Source organism: Sceloporus occidentalis, unplaced genomic scaffold, assembly GCF_023333645.1.
Source record: "Sceloporus occidentalis isolate IW3139 unplaced genomic scaffold, rSceOcc1.0.p SCAF_1, whole genome shotgun sequence".
In the NCBI taxonomy this organism is placed as follows: Eukaryota; Metazoa; Chordata; class Lepidosauria; order Squamata; family Phrynosomatidae; genus Sceloporus; species Sceloporus occidentalis.
This window is the reverse complement of record NW_028316981.1, coordinates 205,450,330-205,474,886: the sequence shown is the minus strand read 5'-3', so window position 1 is coordinate 205,474,886 and position 24,557 is coordinate 205,450,330. Positions and strand designations below refer to the sequence as shown.

At 39.6% G+C, this 24,557-nt stretch overlaps 1 protein-coding gene across 1 annotated transcript in view; it reads right to left on the bottom strand.

The window, feature by feature from the left end:
* The window catches only part of LOC149323257 (pro-neuregulin-1, membrane-bound isoform-like), a 656,320-nt gene that overhangs the window by 482,091 nt on the left and 149,672 nt on the right, over positions 1 to 24,557 (bottom strand). The gene's annotated exons all lie outside the window — the stretch shown is intronic.

The window sequence follows — 24,557 nt, the reverse complement described above, 5'->3', positions numbered from 1 at the left end:
CCAAAAGGTTTTATGGCACTGTAAAAACTAACCTTTTTAGGCACAACTTTACATGGACTGCAATCAGATACATGGCGTACAGCCTTAGTAAGCAGATATTTTTATACATAGTGGAAGCCAGACGTTGGCGTGCATTTATATAATAAAAAATGCTAATAAAACAAATAAAATGGGTGTAGTAATATAGCATTCATGCATAAATGAGCTCCTTAATATGTGTAGTTAGATTAAAAGACTTTGCAGTTTTTGTAATTGTTCTTTGAAGTTCTGTTCTTCAAGGATGGTCAGCATTTGAGATCAGAGACAAGAGGGATTTGGGAATCTGAAGCGTTCCCCTATTAGTTTCTTCTGTCAGATTCACGTCCATTTATTCTTTTGTGTAAATTGGCCTGTTTGTCCTGTGTAAAATGCTGTGGGGCAAAACAAAAGAACATCAAAGACAAATTCCAATGGGAAACTGCTGAACAAGAATTCATTAAGAAGTTGGACACTATCTCCTGTGGCTTGACTAGTGATAAAGAGTTTTTATTTCACTATATATGTTAATTGCCTTGTCTATGGAGGCTTCTCTGTACTACCACTCAATATTTGTTTATTTTATGACTACTGGTAATTTTCTCTCCCTGTAATTTTTGCATTTCTATTCCATCCAGACCTTCTGATTTCAATCCCCCACTGACTGGAGTATAAACTCTTATTTTTAAATTAAGTTTAATGTTAGTATTGTTAAAATGTGTTTAAATGAACGATAATATTAAAACACTAATGTATTTTAACACATCAATTATTATTTTTTCAAAAAAGGCATAAAATTAGTACAACACAAAACTTCTTACTTCTTTGGCTTGGACAAAGACCATTCTTCACTACCGTGTATGTATATGTTTGCCAATGCTAGGATATAGTTGCCACTTTCTAATGACTGTTACATGACTCTCAATAACCACTATAAAGATGATTGTCATGTTGGTACCACCTGTATTTGTATTGCATTTCACATTATATACCCAATCCTCCATCACCCCAGTATATGCATAAATATCTGCCTACCAAAATATATATTGATTTATAGAATCGCATAGTTGAAACAATGAGAAGAAATAAAATGTGCCATTCTTTCAAGGTAATATATGTAACTGAAACTTCTGGATCTTTAAACTAGGGGTGGCGAGTGAAAGGGTATATGTATGTGAAGGAGTCTTAAAACCTTTTAATTCCAGTTGTAATAAAATTATGATAAACTTCCACATAATCGTTATTAAAATCATCCTCTTATGCTTCACCTTACTTTGGACTAGAAACCAATCGGTTAAAAATTTAAGGAAATTTTATTGTAAAACTGTTGCTTTACCTGGGATTGAGTCCCCCTCCCCCCCCCCCCCAATGGCCTGTTACAGACTGCCAAAATAAAGCTGCTTCAGGTCTCTTTGGAGGTATGCTATTTAAATGATGCATGCATCCGAAGAATCCGGAAGCTGCACCAAAGCTGCACTCCAGTGCTTAGGAATGGAGTGTGGCTTTGGCGTGACCTCCGGACTCTTAGGACCCATGCATCATTTAAATAGCATACCTCCAAAGAGACCTGAAGCAGCTTTATTTTGGCAGTCTGTAACAGGCCTATATTTGGCTTTTTTTAGGTGCCCTCCAGTTGACCTCAATGTATGGCAACCCTGTGTGAATGAGACATCTCCAAGACCCCTGCCTTCCATTGCTTTAAGAAATCTTTGCTTTGAATCTTGTAGGCCTCCCTAATTGAGGCAAGCCATCTGGCATGTGACCTTTTCTTTCTATTACATTCCACCTCATCTAGCATTATTGCCTTTTCCAATGAGTCGTGCCTTTTCATGATGTGGCCAAAGCATGACAACCTGAGTTTTGTCATCTTGGCTTCTAGGGAGATTTCTGGCTTGATCTGCTCCAGGACCCATTTGTTTGTCTTTTTGGATGTCCGTATAATCCTTAGCACTCTTCTCCAGCACCACGGCTCAAATGAGGCTTCTGGGAGCTGAAGTCCAAAATCTCTTAAAGGGCATAGTGCCATAAAGAATCCACAGATATGGGGGGGGGGGGACTGTGTTTGATTAATAGAAACACTAAAGGGATTTTATCATTCTATCATTACTGGTGTGATGTAGATGTACTGGTATAGAAAGAGCAATCATACCATCTACTCATAGTCAGCCATTAGGTATTTGAATTTTTTAGTTATGTGTTAAGAGTCCCATGAGGATGAGAAAAGTGCATCATTTTTTTTAAAAAAAAGATATAAATATTCTGTACTTTGGAAACAGTTTGACTCATTTAATTAAAACATTCCTCTATTTTGGGAGTTCCCAGAATTCCTGATTACTGGCCAAGCTGGCTTGGGCTTCTGGGAGTTGAAGTCCAAAACATTTGGGGGACCAAAGCTTGGGAATTCCTGCTCCATGGAATGAATCCAGACTCTGCCAGGCATGGAGCACTTGTGAAATGTATACACCCAGTTTAGTGATCCACCTTGGTTCTATATTCTAGTGGTTCAAAACTGCTTCATAATTTACATCTCTGAACAAGAAATGCATGTATACATTCACATATAAATGTAGAATAAGGAGTGAATTTACTGCACATATAATAGTATGTTCATTATAAACATATGAAACAATACATCATATGTAGTAGCAGGCAAGCTAACTAGAATGACATAAGGGCCTAAAAATATTGTTATCTAGTTCATGATTCCAGAACCCCTGACCGGAATATAAACTGTTTTGGCTAAACTGTTTCCATGTGATGTCTCATGACATATACTCTAGCCAAGCTGTGCAGGGGTGATCCAAATTAAGGCAGCTCCACTAGAATAGGAAAAGTGCGGCAAGCATACACTGTAAGGCTTTGATTAAAACATGGAAAATATAATCATATATTGCACATAAAAGGCGAAGGGTCATTGTAATAAGAAACAGAATGACAAGGAAATAGATTTTTAAGTGTGCTAATTATATAATAAAAGGATAGATTGCAAGAGGGAGCACATAAGCAGGCACTAAACAAAACATTATGATTGTACTTTGGGAAATGCAGTATCATTGCAGCCGCCATATGTAAATTAGATACTCCCACAAGTGCTTAAAAAAAGCAATTTACACTGGACACCTAATGACTCTTGGGCAGCTGATGTAAAATGGGTAAATACATTTAAAGACTCTACATTTAAAGGTATAATTTGTCTGCCTAAATTAGGCAGGATCAAGTATGAAAAAGGGAAAAGCCTTGGGCTTTAATTCCTTAATCCTCATTTCCAAACCAAAAACAAAATCCCAGGGGGAAAAGTTCTGTGCAAGTTTACATTGAAACCCCACTGAATCCATTGGTTTGCTTATGATGTAAGCCATCATGAGATGGCAGCACATATAGGTTTAACTGTATTAATAATTGCTTCTATTCCTCTGGTGTTTGCCATGCCATGCCTAGAGCCAGCATGATGTTGTGGTTTGTGCACTGGACTATAACACTGGAGACCAGGGTTAAAATCCGTGCTCAGATATGGAAACCCACAGGTGATCAAAACATCTGGACACGTGGGGTGAGGACTGCAGGGCTCCTGTCTTCTTCACTGTTGTCTACCATTGCTCTACAAACATCCCATTTAGCACACTGGTGACAATCAATTCATCAATTATATGCCAGGTATAGGAGAAACATGCAAAGATTGATAACAAGTATATACAATCTGCAACTTTGAAAAACAAATGCAGCCTAGACCAAAAATATATGTTAGTCCATTGAAGCTAGATATACACATTTTTTTTGTCTTCAAAAACTAGAGGTTAGCTAAATTACTTTTTTGGATTATAGCCCCCAGAAGCCCCCAGCCAGCATGGCCAGCTCTGAAATTCTGGGAGCTGTAGTTCAGCAAAGGAATTTTTCCCATATTCTAGAAAAACAAGGGATTTGTTAAACCCTGAACAGACCATCATACATGGATGGTGGGTCATAAATTGTGTAGAGCTGATTTATAGTATACCACAGTTTGACACCATGAGAAGATATATGGGCTGTGGTATGCATTTTTGTTTAAGCTGTTGGAAAGATTTTGTGCTCACCCAGTGGAATTTTGTACTTTTCCTTCTTAGAACAGCTGAAGTCCATGCCATTATCCTAAACAGCTTTGAATCCCCATTTCAAAAACAATTTGCCATATCTATGCAGGTCTACTATGCAAGAATACCCATGTTGGGAGAGTAGGAATAGTTCTCCCTCTCTCTTTGATTCCTGGTCAATGGGATTTATGGCACAACTAGCATGGTGTAGTGATTTGAGCATTGGACTGTGACTCTGCAGACCAGGGTTTGAACCCCGGCTCAGTCATGTAAACTCACTGGGTGACTTTGGGCAAGTCACACTCTTTCAGCCTCAGAGGATGGCAATGGCAAACCCTCTCTGAAGAAACTTGCCAAGAAAACCCCAATGATAGGTTCACCTTAGGGTTTCCATAAATTGGAAACAACTTGAAGGTAGGCAACAGCAACAAGTTAATGAGAAGAAATGCCAAAAGGAAGGGAGATCATATTTTCCTCACAGCTATAGTTAAAAAGGCTGCCAAGTCTTACTCAGCATCTGGTTGGAAGATGGTAGAGTTGACATTTATAAGAGGGCAGTTAATTGTAGGGGCCTTTTACAAACCTGAACCACAAGCAGACTTTTGCAGGTGTAGCTAATATTGTTAAAAAGCAATACCATTATTTTTAAGGGCAATTTCATTCCCCCCCCCCCTCAAGTGGTCAATAAGGGAGTATTATACCCAGCAGAATGTCTCTATGTCTTCCTACAAATCCCCCTTCTTACAAGAATACCATCTCAGCAAAGACCAAAGCCTGATGAAAAAGGATGTAAGCCCCTCTGACTTATATCCTCAACTCTACAGGGATTATGTGATTCTCCACATGCTGCTGGACTGCAAATCCCAGTATTCCTTATCATCTCAGCTAGGACTGCTGAGCCTTGCAGTCCAACAATACCAGAGAACCACAGGATTCCCATCCCTGATGTATAAGCTCTGGCTGCATCCTTGGGATTCCCAATATTTCAAGGGCTTGTGACAAGGGCCATTAACACTTTACATTATTCTACAGAACAATGATAAGACTTGACTTAATAACATAAATATTAATCTATATGTTATATGTTATGCAGTAAGTTTTGTATAAAACATGATAATAAAATAGTATATAATCCTATGATGTGTATATATACACACACATATATATATGGAAAACATAACAAGTGATAGAACTACCACCAAGGTCTGCAGGGAAGGTAGAGAGTGGTAGTTCAACCACCAAGGTCTGCTAGTTCCCTTCTAAATTTTGGACTCCATCGAAGTTCTTTTAGTTTTGACTGAAACATACACATTGTAGATTCCATTAGTATGGATCTAAGAACTATGAATTCCAGGCCACTAGCAATGACTACTAGGAGTGTTCAGAAAATGTTTGCAAGAGCTTATCACAGTAGGTACCTTATGAATTTTAATATTTCTGATGGTGCAAGACCATCAGGTGTTTTCCTGAACAGATCATATATGATCAGGATTGCACAAGCACAAGGTTTAGGGATCAAGACATTATCAATGGGGATAACACATGGAGTCTTGAGTCACTTTTATCTGGCCCATACTATATAATGCATAATGCCCGAACAGGGCTTTTGTCCTAAGTTGCTTTGTCTGAGATGGCCCTTTCCTTCTTACTGCTTCTTCAGGTCTTTATCCAATCCATGTCTTCTCCAATGTACTACATGAGGTCTTTGAACAGGCATTATGCAGATGATTCTTATTCCTCATCTTCTGTTTGCAGCCTCTCTTTTTATAGGATAAATTGCTTCACATATCATTTATGTGGTATACTGATTAAAGTATCAGCCTTGGAGTGAATGAGGAGTCCTAGGTTCAAATCCACACCTTGCCATGATGCTCAGTGGGTGACCCTGGACCACTCACGATCCTTCAACCAAATCTATTCTATGGGAGTGATATGAAGATAGCATGGAAGGATGAGAAGAAGTATATATACTTGCATTTCTTGAAGCTGTATACAGTTTTGCCCAGTTGGATTTTCACTATTTGACAGCCATTAATTATGGCATATCTACACCTGTTCTGCACCAGGCCTCCTCAACTGTCCAACAACCACTTTGCAAAATTACATGAGCAATTATTTTTCCATATTTTCTTGTAATGACATTCTTCTCAAGAGTGGAACAACTTTACCCTTTATGTCCTCCATTAACTCTCCCAAAGGATCAATTTATCAGTTATAGCCTTAGTTATATTACCCTAATAATTCATGCATAGCTGCAGTCCAGAATCATTTGTTCAGCAATTTATCAGAAACAAAGCTTTTGTCTTTCAACCTCAATTCAGCACTCCCTTAAACTTTCCAGGTTGTTCAACTTTCCAAGCATGAATTGTTTTGCCCCTCTGTATTCACGAAGCTTTGAAATTCCAAACTTTGTGGAGCCTAGCTTTTAATGCTAGTTTGGGGGTTGAGATTTTAGAATTTATTTTTAATTTTTATTTGCATTGTGTTTTTATGTTTCCAGTTTTCCCTTCGAGCCAACATGAACATGTTATGCCACTATTCTGTTATCTGCAGTGCCTGCTAAGTCTAATTCAAAGTACTGATTTTAACATTTTAACCCTGACAAGGCTTGCGTCCAATTTAGCCAAAGGAATGCTCCCTCCCATATCTATGTACTTATATCTGAGGCTTCTCACCTGATGTCTCTTCCAATGGATACAACACAAAGAATCTTGACAGTGGAGGTGTCCTCTCTGTGTCCTTCTCAAAACACAACTGGTGCCCATATTATGATCATTTCAGCGCCAAGTCTGGTATCTTTTTATTCACCCAGGCATTTTAGGTACTATGTTTAATGTTATTAGATCTTATCACTGTTCTATTTTGCTGCTGTTTTTATTTGGTTTTATGTAGTGCAGTGTTTTTTGTCCAATGCTATTGGTTTTGTTTTGGTTTTACTAATGAATTGGGATTTTTTTTCATTGTTTATGCATTATAATTTTAATTATTGTATACCACTCAGAGAACCTGTTTTTGGGGCACTTTAAAAGTGTGATCAATCACTCTTTGGAGAAAACAGAAATAATATATACCTCAGCAGACAAACTTTCCAACTATTTTCAAGATATTTTATTTTCCCAGGCTTGCAGGAAACTCCTTCTTCAAAAGATAAAGATGTGATTGTCAGAACTAATAGTTGTGAAGACTGAACACTGTGAAAGGGTGAATTAAGCAACCTGACTACTGCAGACACTGACACATTATTGGTGGTAGGAAGAAGAAGAACTCTAAAGTTTTTCTATTGCTGTTATATTGTACAGCTGAACAAGGCTTTCTAAAAAGACACAAACATGGATAGACATAAAAGGATACAAAATCATCACAAAGGAACAAATAACTCATGTATTTGTTTACACATTCTAAATCTGTCCTAGATCAGCAAACTTCACCAGCAATTTTAGGAAACAAGAGAACTGCAGTTCGACATCCTCATCATAATGCTATTATTTTAAACCAGAAGTTTATGTATACTGGGATGCGTGCCAGTATTACCTCCCATATATTTTCAGTATTGATGTGCTCACACATAGAAATATATCATAATGACAAAGTAGGATGTGTTTTTTTTATGTGCCCAAGATGAATGTGGCATCATTACTTGCAAGTGAAACAAAGAAAGTTTGTCCCAATTAGCAGCTACAGCCTCTTCATTATAGGACTGTTTTGTTCCTTGCAAGTATATTTTTTGTTTCTTTGACTCCCATGAAGCAGCCTTCCTCAGTCTGATGCCTTCCAGATATCCTGGACTACAACTCTCTAGTAGCTCCAGAGAGCTGGAGGGCACCAAGGTAGGGAAGGCTGCTTCATAGGAATTAAAGGGCTGGAACAGACTGTCAAAAAGGGGCAGCTTGAAGCTGCTTCTGCCATGGTAAACACATGCCATAGCCCCAATCTGTCTTGAACCTGGCCCAAAAAGGAGCAGAAAAGATCAGGAAAGAAGTGCCTTTCTGGGCCCCCCCACCACCTGAAACCAGCTTCAAGGTGCTCTGGCGGCATGTGGCATGTAAATGCTGTGCCACCATAGCGTCTTGAAGCCACCCACATCTAAGTGGCCACCTGACTTCTGGGCACCTTCAGGGCATCTTAGGAGCATGTGGTATATAAGCACCACACTCCCAAGTTGCCCAGCTGGCAGTTTTAAAGGGCTGTCTGTTCTGGCCCAAAGAAAAACTCACAGAACAATATTATCCTATAAATAAAGAACTTTCTTTTCCTAATTGGGACAAGCTGCAATTACTTGTAATTCTTTTCAATACTCTAGAAAGTTGCAATGCCTTTAAATTGGGTTCCGACATACATATTAATCTTCTTATGGCTGCACCATCAAGAAGAAAGTTGCATCCGTATATGATCCACCACTTAAATATTGCAACCAAATCTTTCCTAACAGGAATGGGTTACCTCAAACACAACAGTTTTCAGTAAAGTCAGACCACAGATTAATGATGACAGCTAGTCATCAAGCACTTAACAATCAATATAAAACCATCAAACTAAAAACATCATACAACTGAAATATACATGCATTTGATGCACATGAATAAACAGGGTGATAAAATGGGGAAAAAATTGTCTGTAGGGTACATGCAATGCTCCTGCATGGTACAGAGATACATCTTCCTCTTTGTTTAAAAAAGTTGTTGTCCTCCTAGCTAGGAAAAGTAGGAATAGTGGTCCCGATATGCCACTGGGCACTCAGTGCTTTTGTGATATATTTATTACCAAAGCTATGGGAAGTACAATACAAGAATATAATTTCTCTCCATCTTTAATGACTTGCAGATATTTATGCTAACAAACACTGTTTCATAACCAGTGGTCACATATCATCTTCCACCATTTTATACGCTGCACTTGGTAAACTTGAAAAGTAATATATATATATAAGAGAGAGAGAGAGGAGGGGGGAGGAAGAGGGAGAGAGAGAGAGAGAAAATCCATTTCTACCTGTCTCCATGATAGTTCTAAGACTGTGAAGCTGCCTTTGTTCCCATACTAGAAAAAGGTGGAATGTAAATTAAATAAACAAAACAAATCTAGGCACTTGAAACTTGGTGTGGGTCCTATCATTCAAATCAATTTTAAATTTGCTTTTGGATGTGCTGCTGATTCAACTATTCAACTTTTGCACGTTGGAGCTGTAAGCCAGAGGTGTTAAGTAAAAGAACCTTAATTTTCAGACATTACTTCTCCAAATGAAAATGTGGTTCCAGAGGCAAAAATAACACAGAAAGAATTGGAGTTGGTTCCTATCCAACATAAAAGAGCAGTTATGCATGTTACAGAAAACATTTTTTTTAAAATGCCACATCAACATTGAAACTTTTTAAAATTTAAAACTAAGGATATTATTACATGGGAAATCAGCATGGGTTACATGTGGTTTCTAACAGGTTTTACCTGTTCTTGACAAGCTGCCAGAGAAGCCTGGGTTGGGTACAGGCTGCCTATTGCCTTGGCACAGGGCAGTGCGATAAGATCCGTCTCTTATGGTTAGAAACTGCATGTAACCCGTGGCTGATATCCTATGCAATAACCTCTTAACAATAATCATGTGGAAAGAAACCACCAAGCCAGGTAAGCCTTGCATAAGTAAAGAAAAACATTTTGAAAATTCTATAGACAGTTGAAGGCATCTTCCAAAATGCATGGGTGTCTGACTTTGCCTTTTTTCCTGTAATCACACAGCATCTCACTAAAGGAATCAAAATGATCGTAGCTCTCTGAGGCTTCAATTGAAGAACTCGGGCTGAGTCACTGAAATCCACAACATAATGTTCGGAACAGGCTTTGGGACAGAGTCTTCCCATCTCTGGGGCCATGTCTCACTGGCCAGGATACTCCAGGGGCCAGCCTGGAGTATCCTGCTGTTGCAGCCGCCAAACCTGCTCCTGCCTTTCACCATGGGTCACCCACGTCTGATGTCAGAGCGAGGTGCCTAGCGATGGTCACATTGCTGGGCACCTCATTCTCACCTCAGAAAGAGTGACCTGCAGAGGTGGTGGATACACTAGACAGCTCTGCAGGACACTCATGCACACAGCTGCTGCATCACAGAAATAGAGGGCTCTGGATCCTCCTGGAAGATCCAAAGTAACAGATAAAATGTTAAAATTTGTATTAGGATGGTTAACCCCCAGTTCTGGTATGGAATGTGTCAGATGTCATTCAGACTGTCCACACCAGAATCCGGGGTTGGGATGTAAGTCATCTGAACAAAACAGGCGGGAGGGCCTTTTGGCCCATGCAGACAAGACCTGTCTCTCTCTTTCTCTCACTGCAAATATATATTCTTTAATTTCAATAAGCCTTTGTTAGTAACCTAAAGAATTAGTGTATTGACCACTCTGTCATTACAGATAGGGAGGTTTCACCACTTCAGCCTACTGGGTGAGTTGTTCTCTTCCACTGAGTGGGAAGATGGGAAGGAGTCCATTTCTAGCCATGCTTCTGCAAAAATCTCGGCAAAGAGAAGGTTCATTCTCAAAGGTTTTATGAATGGAGGCATTCTCCCATTGGACCTAACCAGCTGCTCTGCTCCAAGTAGTTTTCAATACAGACTCTTTTAGCTCTCTGGGGGTTGTTTAGGTAACACCTTCATTATACCTTACCACTGTCTATGCTGACTAGACAACAAGATCCAAAAAGCTGCAAGCTGCTCACTTGGTTTATGTGATCTTTCAAGTAAATCACAAGAAACTCCTGACATGAAAATGACCTCTACTTGTATGCACACCGGGGTAAGGCTAAGCTTTGGGGATTCTCAGTATAAATGCATCTGACAGGTTGAAGATAAGGAGACAGGTTGAAGATTAGGGCATGAGACTTGCTTAAGACCTATTTCCATTCTTACTAAAACTCTTAAAGCTTCCTTAGAGTGCTTTCTGGAAAATAACCCCACATATTCCTTAATTTTTCTTATGGAGAAATTCAATACCTACATAACAATCTGTAGAACATTCCAGAAAAATTACAGAAACCCTTTTGCATCTCTTCCAAGTTTTTTCAGATTTTTTTTTTACTCGACCAAAAATCCCAAATTAAATATTTCATTCTAAAAAGGGAAATCAGAATTTCCTGTGTTACGATAGTTACACAAGTGAGTTGTTAAAATACTGCTCTGAATGTTAATAACTGTAGTCATGTGATTGTCTTCAAAAATGTTTACGGTATTTGATTTTTGCCTAGCAAGGGCTACATTTGGCAGTAACAATATGAGCTTGTCAAGGAATGAAGCAGCTGCAGTGAGTGCTGCAAAATGGAACAAGATACCTATATGCTATAGAGGGCACAGAAATCTCCCAAGCATGTTATCTGCTGAGATTTCTGGATTGCAAGTGTCACTATTACAATGATGGTTATTAATCATTTATGTAGTGCTTTTGATGCCTACAGATCCTTAAAGGGAATGCTCATCACCCTGCATCCTTTTCCTGAACACAAGCTGTTTTTCAGCAAAGGCAGAACATTATTCAACAGGGAGAGACAGATAAGTAAGAACTATAGCCAAAGTGAAATTGTAAAATTACTGTAAATCAAAAGATTATCACTGCATCCCAACAAACAAGGAAAGGCTATTTCTTTTTCCTTTTTTAAGATTAAGAAACCACTCAGTTCTGTACTTTTGGTCTGGTTTCAGCACTCATCCAGTCTGAGAAGCCATTAAATAAGGGTATAGGACTAGAGTAGAGACTGTTTCCTGGCAGAGTACCAGTTGTACAAAAGGGATGATTGTGGATAATCCTAGAAAATACAGACAAAAATCACAAAATGTGTTACTGAGTACGAACTCTAAAACTTGAAAACCAAAACTAAAACCTTTTTGGCCATATAGGTAAAATGGGCGAATATCAGAAAGTCCTGCTTAGTGAAAAAGTCCTGAGAATGAGCATGTTTCTAGTGGTTAGAAGGCAGCACAGCATCAGTTCCCTGGAACCAATAAATGATGCAGGTGGACTGTAAAAAATAAAAATAAAAAATACAAACCTAGTCAATTTGCATGATTTATACATTCAACTCATTTTTCTTGACTGCTAATGTGGAGTATCTTCTTCTAGCATTGTTTGTTTTCCTTTAGCATAGAGCCATGATGGTGAACCTATGGCACAGCTGTGATGGTGAACCTACGGCCAGGAGGGTGAGGAGAAAGAACAGTGTGCCTGGAGGCAGCTGAAGGCTGGGGATGGCACTGGGGAAGGAGAAGGAAGAGGCGCACGCCTGTTACTCTCCCTTCTTGACCCTCCCGGGCCTTCAGCTGAAGGACAGAGATGGCATGGGTAGAGGCATAGGAAGAGTTGCATGCCTATTCCTCTTCTTCCCCCTCACCCTGCCCCCCCCCCCCCAGGTCTTCAACTGTCTCTGGAGAGACAGCTGAAGGCCCGGGAGGGTGAGGGGAGAAGTCCCACTTGAGAAGTCCCAGCCCCAGAGGGCTGGGTCCATCCCCAGGCAGAAGCCCCACCCCTGGCACTGGGTAACACCCGTTGCCGGAAGGCCTTTTAGTTTGGGCACTCAGTTCCTAAAAGGTTCTCCATCACTGGCATAGAGTCTATGCAGCTCTGTCTTGAGATCTGCACAAGTATTGTCTAGCTATTAAAATGAGGTTAGAAAAACAAAACAAAATCCACATGGCTTTACACTATTAGGAAAATACGAAACTTAGTACCTGTCAATTAGAGACTACTATGGTGTGCTCACTGAACCGTGCTAAGCATCATTTTTAAAAAGCCAGTGTAAAGGCAACCTAGGAATAACTGTCTGTCCACCTGCTGTGGTTTGATATCCTCCACCTTCACAGAAATGAGATTCCAGTAATACCTGTAATTAGCTCAAGAGTTTTCAATATAATTTTTACATCTTCATTGCCCCTTTCCTGACTTTTTAGGCACTATCATTATTGGTCTTGGGATGAGTGAAAACAAACTGAGATCCCATTTCAAGGGGAAGCATCATTTGTATTTGCAACTAGCTGGTAGGAAAGATCAAGAGCCAGACAGCTTCCAAATCATCTGCTGGAAGACTTATAGTTGGTAAACAAAAGGGTGGATACAATCAGGGCATTCACACTACAAAAATAACCCGGTGTGAAACCAGGTTATATCCTTGGCGTTCACACTGGCCCTGAATGTACTCATTGCAATTTGCTTGGGGGGGGCACTACCCCAAAACCCACTGAACCTGGGGTTTCGGTACTGTTTTTGTCTCCACATTTTCCTGAAACATCTACATTGCCACAATTGTGAATGCACTATCAAATTGATTTGGAGCACTAAACGATACTTCCCAAAAAGGAAGATAGGGGCTAACTAAGCAGGGGTGGTTCTTTGCCTCTTGGCTCCCTCCCAGCAGCTTATTCTCACCACTTTCCTCAGCCCAGGGTGAATAGGCAAGGTCCTCCTTTTCCAGGACCTGTCCTCCACTTGAATCTCCTGGGAAACCTTAGGCAGCACACTCTCCCCCTTCTGAGCAAAGAAAAGCCTGTGATATGGTCACCATAAGTCAGAAACAGAGTGAGCATATGTCCTCTTTTCCCAGGACATGCCCTCCATTTCAACCAGGAGGATTCCAAAATGTTCCCCAGTTTATGATGGGGTTTTTGCTACTGATGTGTGCGTGTGCATGTGTGCATGTTTTGCCTTCGTTTCCGACTTATGTCAACACTACAGCCACCCTATCATGGGGTTTTCTTGGCAAGGTTTCTTCAAAAGGGCTTGCCACGGCCATCCTCTGAGGCTGAGAGAGTGTGACTTGCCCAATGGGTCACCCAGTAGGCTTCCATGGCTGAGTGGGGAATTTTAGTCCAACACTCAAACCACTAAGCCATACTGTAAGTTCAACTTTTCCTCAGAGGTGAGTAGGGGTATGTGGGGAAGTGAGGACTTTTCATCCATTTCCTCCTCCCGTCAGTTTGCCAGGCTCTCAAGGGTTTTTTTTGTTTACACACATACAATTTTGATTTGATTTTAAAGTCCCGGAATAAACAACCTCCCTATCCCATAAAGCCATCCCATAAATACAAAGAAAGACATGAAAGACATTGATGGCTGATTTCCATAGCTCTGGAAAAGGAGGCAGAGAGGGATGATATAGATGTGCATCATTTGATTTTTTTTTTTTACATTTTTTTAAAAAAAGACTCCAATGCATTCAAAAAGCACCTTCATTTATGCCTCAGAGAGATTTGGTAACCCAAAACCAATTCAGGAATGCATCAGCATGACAATCTGAATCTCTTCGGGATAAAAAGGAAGTGTGAATGTGCCCAATGAAGGTAAGGAAGGACAGTGCATGTAACCACCAGTAGAGCAGAAAGCACTCTTGGCAACTGGGAACAGAAAGGGTAAGTGATCTGTTGTCCTGCTGACCTTCTGTCTTTGGCTCACTCATTTACACAAGCCCTTCCTCTTTACCGAGACATTTACCAAAGTACAAAAAACACTGTATATTTTACCCTGTACCTGTCATTCTTGCATTTGGTAACAAAAAATCCCCAACAATTTGCATCCTTACAATGGGAGCACTTCATGAGAGTTCATTAATAGCCACCTAATCTACAATATAGCATACATCACTGTGATCCCCAACTAAGTAAATCTTGCAGGACTTTTGGAAGTTATTCACCATCATTGACTGGAGTGTCATGTTATGTCTAAGACAGTTCCCAAGATGACTCTTAGGAATTTGCTTCATTCGCTAGACTTGCCCTAATAACTTAGAATGACAGCACTAGTAACAGTTAACTTGTTTCATCAGACTGAGTTGTAGAGGAATGCCCCGCACATAAAACATTTACAGCACACAGTCATTGAGAGTGATAAACTATTCAAAGCATTGCCCAAGTGTTCACAGGAGCAGTGAAGCAAATGATATGAGTGAAACTGCTGATCTTTGGAGTGTCTGCTGCAAATTCCACTTCACAGTTGCCTACCCAAAAAGCATTACATATTAAGTCTTCTGAGAACTGCCCTTTAAAAAGAAGTAACTTAAATGTATTTACTTATCAAATTTCTTATATGGCTTGTAGATAAAGTATCTCTAGACATTTTACAATGTGAAACAAAGCAATCCACAATTTAAATGTGTGTGTGTGTGCGTCTTTTAAAAGTCAAATAGATACACAGCAATATAATGCCATAAAATGCATCATGGCTAAAATATCCAACAAGAAAAGGAGTTAAAGCCAAATTAGAGGTAATTAAACACAGACCTTAAACCTAAAACAACTTCCTAGGAGGATTTCCAAAATCTCCTATACTTATGATTCTCCTTCCCCTAGTGATCTGTACAAAATGCAGGTTGGTGGCGGTGACCCTCACATGATGTACTAGAGAGTCCTGTAACCACTCCATGTACAAAGGCCAACTGAACTAGCAGCTGAAACTGGCAATGGGGCATACCTGAAGGTAGCAGGCTGATAAGGGAGAGTAGGGTAAGTAGTTTAGCACACAGGAAGTATTTTCCAATACCTTGCTTCTGCTTTCATATCTGCTGTTTTTATTGAGTGCCTCATTCTGTCTGATGGTAGCGCTAGCCTTGCTTTAGATGAAGAAGCTAGGGATTGGCACTGTGTTGCAGTAATCTGCTCCCTCACAAATAGCCAGGATGCATTATATAGATGTGCCATCTAGGGTTAATGGACTTAAAATAGTACAGAATATTGTTTATTATTTCTTTCAAATGCTTATATGCTAATCTTCCTGTGAAATCGACACTGTGACAAAGCAAGCAAAAGTAAAATTTACTAAGATTTCCAAAGCTTAAAAAATAAATTAAAATATAATTTTATTTATTTAAATAAATAAATAAATTTTAATTTTGTTTATTTTAAATACATTTATTTTTAATATTTGAAAAACAAACAAATAATTCAGCTCTGTCTAGGTGTACAAGCTCAATCACACACAAATGGGGAATATTTAGAGAGACAGGACAAGGGTATCTCCTATCCCTGGTTCTATTTGCATTCACCATAAAAGCATTAGCTGCATTGCTTACAACCATCATTAATATAAAATGACTTAAATATTAAAAGTTAGCTCTGTCTTATAAGTATATATGATGATGACACACTCATGTTTATCTCAAACCGAGCAGAGTCCTCTCCTAGATCTGAAAAAGAAATTAGGCTATTAGACTATTTACTCTAGGCTAATGACAAGAGATTTGAATATTGGACTATGACTCTAGAGGCCAGGGTTCGATTCCCTACTTGGCCATAAAATCCCCTAGGTGATGTTGTGCAAGCCACATTCCCTCAGCCTGAAGGGAACACAACAGCAAACTTCTAGGCAAATCTTGTCAAGAAAACCCTATCATAGATTTACCTTAGAGCCGCCATAACTTAGAAACAACTTGAAAGCACACAACAACAATTATAAACTACAGTAAACATAAATTGTTATGCGTCAACAAGAACATGAAGGACCAACAGGAATGAAGAGGCTCTGCAAGATTTATCAAGATTGTCTATCGGTTATTCTGAGTTTAAATACTAGGAATTATCTTAAACAAGGATAAGAAACAAGCCATATATAAAAGCTATGGACAAATAGTAAAATGACTAAAAGGGAGGAAAAGTAGCTTGAGGTACCCATGTTTTTTCTTAATGTGTAGGATAGCTATTTCAGACTTGCACAAGCTTATAGAACAGGTTTAAAAGATCACAAACGTTTTGACTTGCCACCAAATTTCAACTAAAGCAAAATTTGATCTCACGAGATACCCATGTTTAGCTGTGCTATCTAATGGATGTCAAAGGAAGCAAAAGAGTTATTTTAGGTGAATGAAATTTCTCTAATGGACTCCTCCCAAATCCTTATTGTCTAGACATGTAGCTTGGATATTTTACTGAAAGAAATTGCGCTCTTATTTTGCTTATCTTAATTTTGTTCAGCAAATACATAACTACTGGTAATATTTAGATTTTCAAATCTTATATTTCAACTCAGCTATGGAGAGAAACTATAACCGAAGTCCAACTGTTCGTATCTCAACTAGAGTAGACTCACTAAATAAATTGCTGAATGGGAAGTCAACCAGTAAGTAAATCCCTTCAACCTAATGGGTCTGCTCTAGATTTAGGCTAATAGCTGCAGCTATTCATGTTTCATGGAGTGTAGGCCACAGGATATGCAGGACAGTCTGTTTTCTCAGTCCATGTACAGAAGGCCAGGCAGTAAAAGGGAAAAGAATTGAAACATATTGTGGCAGCATGATGTGGGAGAAGAGATGGGATATGAATTGTTAGCACTAGTAGAACATTATTTTATTTGCTCCTGTTTTAGCTATGAAACTATTTATGAGCTCAGTATGCAGGAAGGTTTTTGGTTTTCTTAAAGTTTGTATATTGCATTAAACCATTACCATTTTCTCAGTTGTAGGTCATACCCTGCTATGCAATCCTCAGTATAAAACCCTTCATATTCTAATGTATACCATTTGGGCTAAGGCACTGGTAATGACTCTGGATATACTTTTCACAGCATGCTTAACAATGAAATAACAGTTAATCCAATATTTCAGATTTCAGAAACTACTTTTTTGGTATGATTAAAGCTGCAAGATTTAAAGGCAAATGCCATTTGAACAATGCGTCAAACAGCTAAGAAACCTTCTGTCAAGGACAAACCAGTTTTTCTTCAATCCACCTCAAGAGAAAAGTTAGCCAATTTCCCTACCTGATCCCTCTCTTCACATCTAGCCGTCAAGTAATTCATCTGATGTAAATCCCCGGTGAAGTCAGCCGCAATTGCAGAAGCACAGAATGCTGAGAATCCTACCAATCTTGGTAGGATACAAAATTGTGAAGATGGTACAATTACATGTCGAGTCTTATGAATAAAAAAATAGCCTCGCTCCAGATATTTCACTGCTTCTGTAGAGCAGAACAATGGAATTCAGGAAAGTTCAGAGGGAGTAGATCTTCCTCTTCTATTGCCCTGTGTGACCCCATAGCTGGCTCTGGGAGGCTAGGAACTCCCCCAGAACTTATTTTCTGTCAATTCCAAAGACTGCAGAGGGAAGAGGATGAGAGAGGAAGAAAGTTCCTACAGTTCTGACAGTAAAACATTACATTTAGCTGTGAGATTGATTTTTTAAAAGTGCTGTTGTTCTTGCAGTTGCAACCTTCATTCTATCAGATGGGGCATTGCGTTATCCCAGAATCATTTTTAGTCACAGCCTTCTCACAGAATTATAACATTGACAACCTCTGCACTTTATAAACAACATTCCCCCAAATTTCAGCCACCTGGCATATACAATTTAAAAATAAAACAGGCAGCAAGTCCAGCCTGCCCTAACCAATATAGCCAAGGGTGAGGAATGTCAACCACATCTGAAGGAATACAATGGGCCTGCTCCAACCACAGGTTTAACATCCATGGACTGAAGCATCCATAGATGGTCCCACCCCATTCTCCCAAATGGTGGTGCATATATGTGGCCACGCCACCAATGAAACTAATGGAACTTGCAGTTCCATGGTTTTAGGCATTGTATGAGGGAGGAAGGTCCGGAACGGAACCCCAGCGGATACAAAAGTCTGACTGTACATGATTCACACTCACGCTCTATCAGATACAAGACTTGTCATTAACCAATATGCAAGATAGGGAGAACCAGTGTAAAGCATAGTCCCACAACCAGAAATAATGGTGAGGGACAGGGACTAGAATGTATATGTACCATTCAAAACTATACTATGGCACACATGGCTAATGCCATTAATTTATGGTTTCTGCCAGAGTTGTAGCACCCAAAGGAATATGGCAGCTGTAGCCTTATGCTCTAGTCTGTTATGTACCAAACAGTTTCCCAATGTGCTCATCAGGAAGTAAGCTGCCAATACTAAAATTCACAATCCTCAAAATTCATGGAAATTACAAATGGATGAATTAGGTTATTTCTGGTCTGTGTCCATTTCACATGTCCATTCTATATGCTCTTTCCTTTTAAAAACTGCCTGTTCAAAAGCAAAGACAATTTTGCACTGAAATATGCATTTTGAATTTCCTCTCAAAATTAATGAACGGACTGTATTTCAAAAATATATAATAAATATGCATTTTAAAATGCATTCTGGTACATCAGTAGAGCTGGGAACGTGAATCACAACATTCAGAAAACTACAAATTCTGAAAGATTATTGCCTGCCAATCTACATTTTAGTCCATAAGGTACAGATCTGCTCAGCTTGCATTGAAATTCACAGTGATAAAATTCCACAAGCAAACCTTCCAATGACAGTAAAGGAGAAAAATAACTCCATCTATACTGTCTTATTCCCACCTATTTACCAGCAGTTGTTGTTGCCATACCTTCACATTTAATGCACTGTATGACTTGTAGCACTGCTCAGCAGGGTAAGTGGGAATATATTTAACGTTACTTGGGAAGCTATGTCAACATGTCTGAAATGCTGTTGTTTATTGATCCTGCTCACACAGCCAGACTGTCAACACAAGTAATGCTTCTTTTTTAACATGAAGAGATCAAACTGGCATGCAGTCAAAGCTGCTTCACAAGTGATGCATAAGTAACATATTTTAAAGGCCTGTGGATTTTCTTGGACCAACCTCCCGGCAATATAACCTGTAAATTATGACCTTCTTGAATCCAGTTGCCTCAAATGCAGAAGATTCTCTCCTTGGAAGTCCAACTGGCACTGATACGCACCTCATTTTGATGCCAAGGTAAAACTTGGCTGTTTACCCAAGCCCAAACAGAAGAAAGTCAGTGATCTTGGCTTGGTTTTCATCCTGTCAGCCTGTGGGTTCTATTCTGATAGAGTTCAATTGTTTTGCACTGTCTTAAATACTTCAAAATTGTTTTAAAGTTGTCTTACTGACTGTACCCTACCAAGAGATCTTCATATACAGAATGAGCTATAACTATTTAGATGCATAAATATATTTCACAACTGTTTTCCCTGAACACAATATAAAGTTATTAGGGATACTCAGGCACTTTTTTCAGACACTTGTGTGGCTTGAGTTGACATGGCCCATCTCTGGGAATGAGTCAATAGAAGGACCTTGAATAATCTAAATATGCTCACTCAAAATATAAATACAAAAAAAATAGGTGGGTGATCCTTAGGCCCCATTCACACTACGAAAATAATCCAAGATGAATCCAGGTTGAATCCTTGTTGTTCACACACATCCTGAATGCACTCAATGCACTTGGGGAGGGGCTGGGAAAAAATCACTTAACCCGGGAAATTTGATACTGGATTTTTCCTCTGAGTTTTCCTGAAAGAGCCACATCAATCTGCATCCTCAGCAGTGTGGATAAGCTTCCAAATCAATTTGGATCACACTGTATGATTCAGGGGAATGGAGGCGGCCCCATTTTATCCCGCAATAATGGCATGTGTGAATAACAAAGGGGTTACAATGACTCATAGAGATATGCGAACCCAAAACAAAATGGGAACAACAAACCTAATATGCATAAGAACAGTGATCCGCATCTTTTTGGGACAAAAAAAAATGAGTGTGAATGCCCCCTTAGTAAAGAGGAACAAATTGATCAGGCAGTCAGGCATCTCCCAGCACAAAATCTGGTTGTAGAGAGGTTATTTATTTAACTTCAGAAGAATGTGATTTCTACCCCACAACCCAGTGAAGAGATTTCTTCCTAATCAAAAGGTTAACAAACCAAAGGCTAAGCTGGTTCCTTTTTACCATGTGTGGCCTAAGAGGATGAACTATTTCTGTATAAAACTTTAGGTAAGAGCACATAACAAGCCACATGGAATCAGACTGAAGGCCTAGCCCATAGCAAACATTTCCCTCAATGGCTCATCATTGCCTATGGGAAACCCTGAGCAGGACCCAAATTTAATTCTTATTTATTAGGTTAGGTTAGAAATGAAAGCAATGAGATCTGTGATGAAATGTATTTTGTGCATTTTGGTTGGGCGAATAAAGGTATCACGGCTTTGTGGCTTTTAGGTGAAAGGGAATTATATGCTGCTTGTGTAATGTTCTGTACACCAGACAGAGAGGACAGGCTTGGTCATGATTGCTTAAGACTTTGATGAGAGCCCATAGGAACAAATGTATTTCCCCTGGGAATACATTTTTCAGACAGTTGTTCCTTTTCGGACTGCAATTCCCAGCATTCCTCGCCACTAGTTATGCTGGCTAGGACTGCTGGTAGTTGCAGTCTGGTAACAAATAAAGGGCTGGACAATTACCATCCCTGTTTAAAGTTAATAATGTATGGCTTGCTTAATCTCAACTAGATGCCCATCTCTTTTTTTTTTCTGTAACCATTGCGCTGCATAAAAAGTGATGATATTGGCATTGCTCCCCCTATTGGAAGAGTTATATGCCTCTCATCCATCAGTTTGACATGGAAATAGTTCTTTAGCCAGATAAATTATGAAAGTGATGCAAGTGGTAAAGCTGTCTTAATTTTGGAAGACATAAAGAGTTACAAGGCCAGTCATTTTTCATCCCCTAAACAGCAGAGCTATGTAGATCTATATAAAATTGGAAAGAGGGTGTAATTTTTTTTTAAAAAAAAATAGGCTACATACTATGAAGTCAATTTTGCTTAGAATTCATGCCATTAATTCAACCTTTCAATTTTGTCACCAATGTATCTCCATAAAAAAAACACAACCAAAACCTTGCAGAGGATTGAATAAATACGAGCTATTCACTGTACAAGGTGAACTAGCACTGTATATTAATCTGTGGGAAGTTATTCCATGGTAATAAATATCTCCAGGGCACTTTGAGGACATTGATTCCTAAGTTCACCATGACTCCAAGTTGACTTGGTGGAAAAGAATAACAATATGTCTTCCAAAGCCCTGAGCCCTCTGTTAAAAATTATGAGAAGTACTATGGAGGTGGATGGATTATAAAGAATTGTGAAGATGAACAGTGTCCATGAACCAATGTCAGAATATAGTTGGTTTCATTTGGAGTGTGGGATTTAATAATTAGATGGAATTGTCTGGTACTGTCTTTTAACTCAGAAGCCGGTAGGCAAACAGATGAGCAGGTGGCAAAGGAAACAGTAGTAGCAGTTGCTGCAGCCTCCTCTTACTACTTTCATTCTTTTGCTTACCGAGTCAATAGGTGAGCCAGCAAGCAAAAGAACAATTTTCCTGAATTCCCAGAGGCAGGCAAGTGAACATGGGAGGCTGCTGCTCACCTTTGAGAAGAATCTTAATGAAGAATTATATCCCTAGATTCCACTTCAATTATTGGGGCTACATCTCATCAAATGCTGACATTTGTAATTTGGTGAGGCACTAGAGCTCTCTGGCTGTGAAATCTAAGTGCCCTTTCCTAAACTGCAGATCCCAAGATTGCATATAATAGAGCCATGGAGGCTAAAGTGGAATTAGAGCACTCTAATTGTGTATGTTAGGCCCGGTACAGAAGGGCACGTTGCGGCGATATTAGGACTTGATAGGGCTAGGTGTCCAGATGCGTCCAGCCCTAGTGACATCACAGGTGCACGCGCCCGTCCACACAGCGGGTGCCACAGCTGCGCAGCTGCGATGCCATGCACAGACACCTACCAGCAGAAGTGGTGTCATAGGGCTGTGTTGCAGCCCTTATGACAGCGCAAAAAAGGAGCCACCTAGAGCGGCTCCTTTTTGACTGTGCATCTGTGCAGCCACTTGTGGATGCTGCTGCACAGCTGCACAGCAAAGAGGAGTGGTGTTCACCACCCATATATTCCAGGCCATAAAACTCTCAGATTCTTCCAGTTCCTATTGTGCACTCTAAAACCAAATTCAGGTCATTCAGCTGACCAAAATACAATTTAAATTTTCACTCAGTGGAGACTGGGGTGCAAAACAGTTACACAGAGAACAGGTTGAGCACCTCTGAGTTCAGAAGAGACCATGCAAGAAGTCCAGAATCATCAACCCCCTCACACTTTTGTTACAATATGAAGAAATTCAACAGACAGTTATGATAGCAGAAAGGTAGAAAATGTATACAGTGTGCCACTGAAAAGAAGACATGGATATACACAATGGGCCCTTGGTATCTGCTGGGGTTTGGTTCCAGGACCACCTGTGAATACCAAAATCTGTGGATGCTCAAGTTCCATTAAATACAGTGGCACAGTAAAATAGTGTTCCTTATATTAAATGGCAAAAGGTTTGCTATTTGGAATGTGCAGTTAAAAAAATCAAGCTGTGGATAATTGAATCCATGGAGGAAAAATCAGTGGATATTGAGGGCCGACTGTATACTTGGTGTCATGAGCTCATGGCTCTTCGGTAACAAGTCTGTTCTGTTCAGCCCAAAGGGATTGACTTGGAGAAGATGAAAGAGGAAGAGAGGTTTGTGGACAAGGTCTTAAGCAACATGACAATGATGTCTCATTACCAAGGTGACTTCTGCTCTGTTGTCATGGGGTAAGAGAGTCTTGGGGACAAGAATGTGAAAAACTCAGTCTCATTTTAATTGCATTTCTCTGAAATCCATTTGAGCCCCTTTGTTCCTATCAGGTTAGGAGACATTGTTTTTTTGTGGGGGGGTTTTGAGCTATGAGGCCATGTTCTAGAAGCGTTTATTCCTGATGTTTCACCAGCAGCTGTGGCTAGCATCTTCTGAGAATGCCAGCCACAGCTGCTGATGAAATGTCAGGAATAAACTCTTCTAGAACACGGCCTCGTAGCCCGAAAAACCCACAAAAAACCATGGGTGCTGGCTGTGAAAGCCAACACTTTTTTCCTTCTCACGTAGACATTTCTATGGATTTTAGTATGTATTCCAAAGCATACATATTTATTTGCACATATCTCCTAACATAGATACGTCCATACACCTTTTCTTAACTAACAACAATATGTTTGTATTTTGAACTACACACATTTTAAACATCTATGCAGGATTCTGTGTCTATGAAATGCACTGCAACCTTTGTGACTGAGTGAATTTCTGAGTAAAGGTGTGTGTTGCCTTCATTGAGTTGCCAGAAGTGCCAAATTAATTTCAGTGAGAATCTTGAAACCAACAAAAAAGTATTTCTCAACCCTTCTCAAGGGAGGAAGTATCACCTTTGAGGAAGATAGAAATGATGCTTTAGAATTCCTTAGAAGGAAAGAACTGATGTCATCTTGTGCTAAGAAAATGCCTCTAGGAGTTGTGGGGAGGGGGGTATTTACAGTGGGCAATCTGATCTGCCAAAAGACAGAGAGATGGGCATGTGGTTGGTGTGTAGACTGCCTGGTTTTTGACTGCCTAGTGTGAAGGTAGCAGATGTCACACTTTTTCCAGATATGCTGCTAGACAGAGCTGTATTCTTCATCCGACATTTAATGAGGCCTTTAACAATTTTCAGTTTTGCACAACCAACAAGCACTGTGGGGTTTCCATCTGCTGTTACATCTGACTAATTACTTGCATGCACACACATACACACATTTGCATTACAATATGCAGGGAGAGAAGG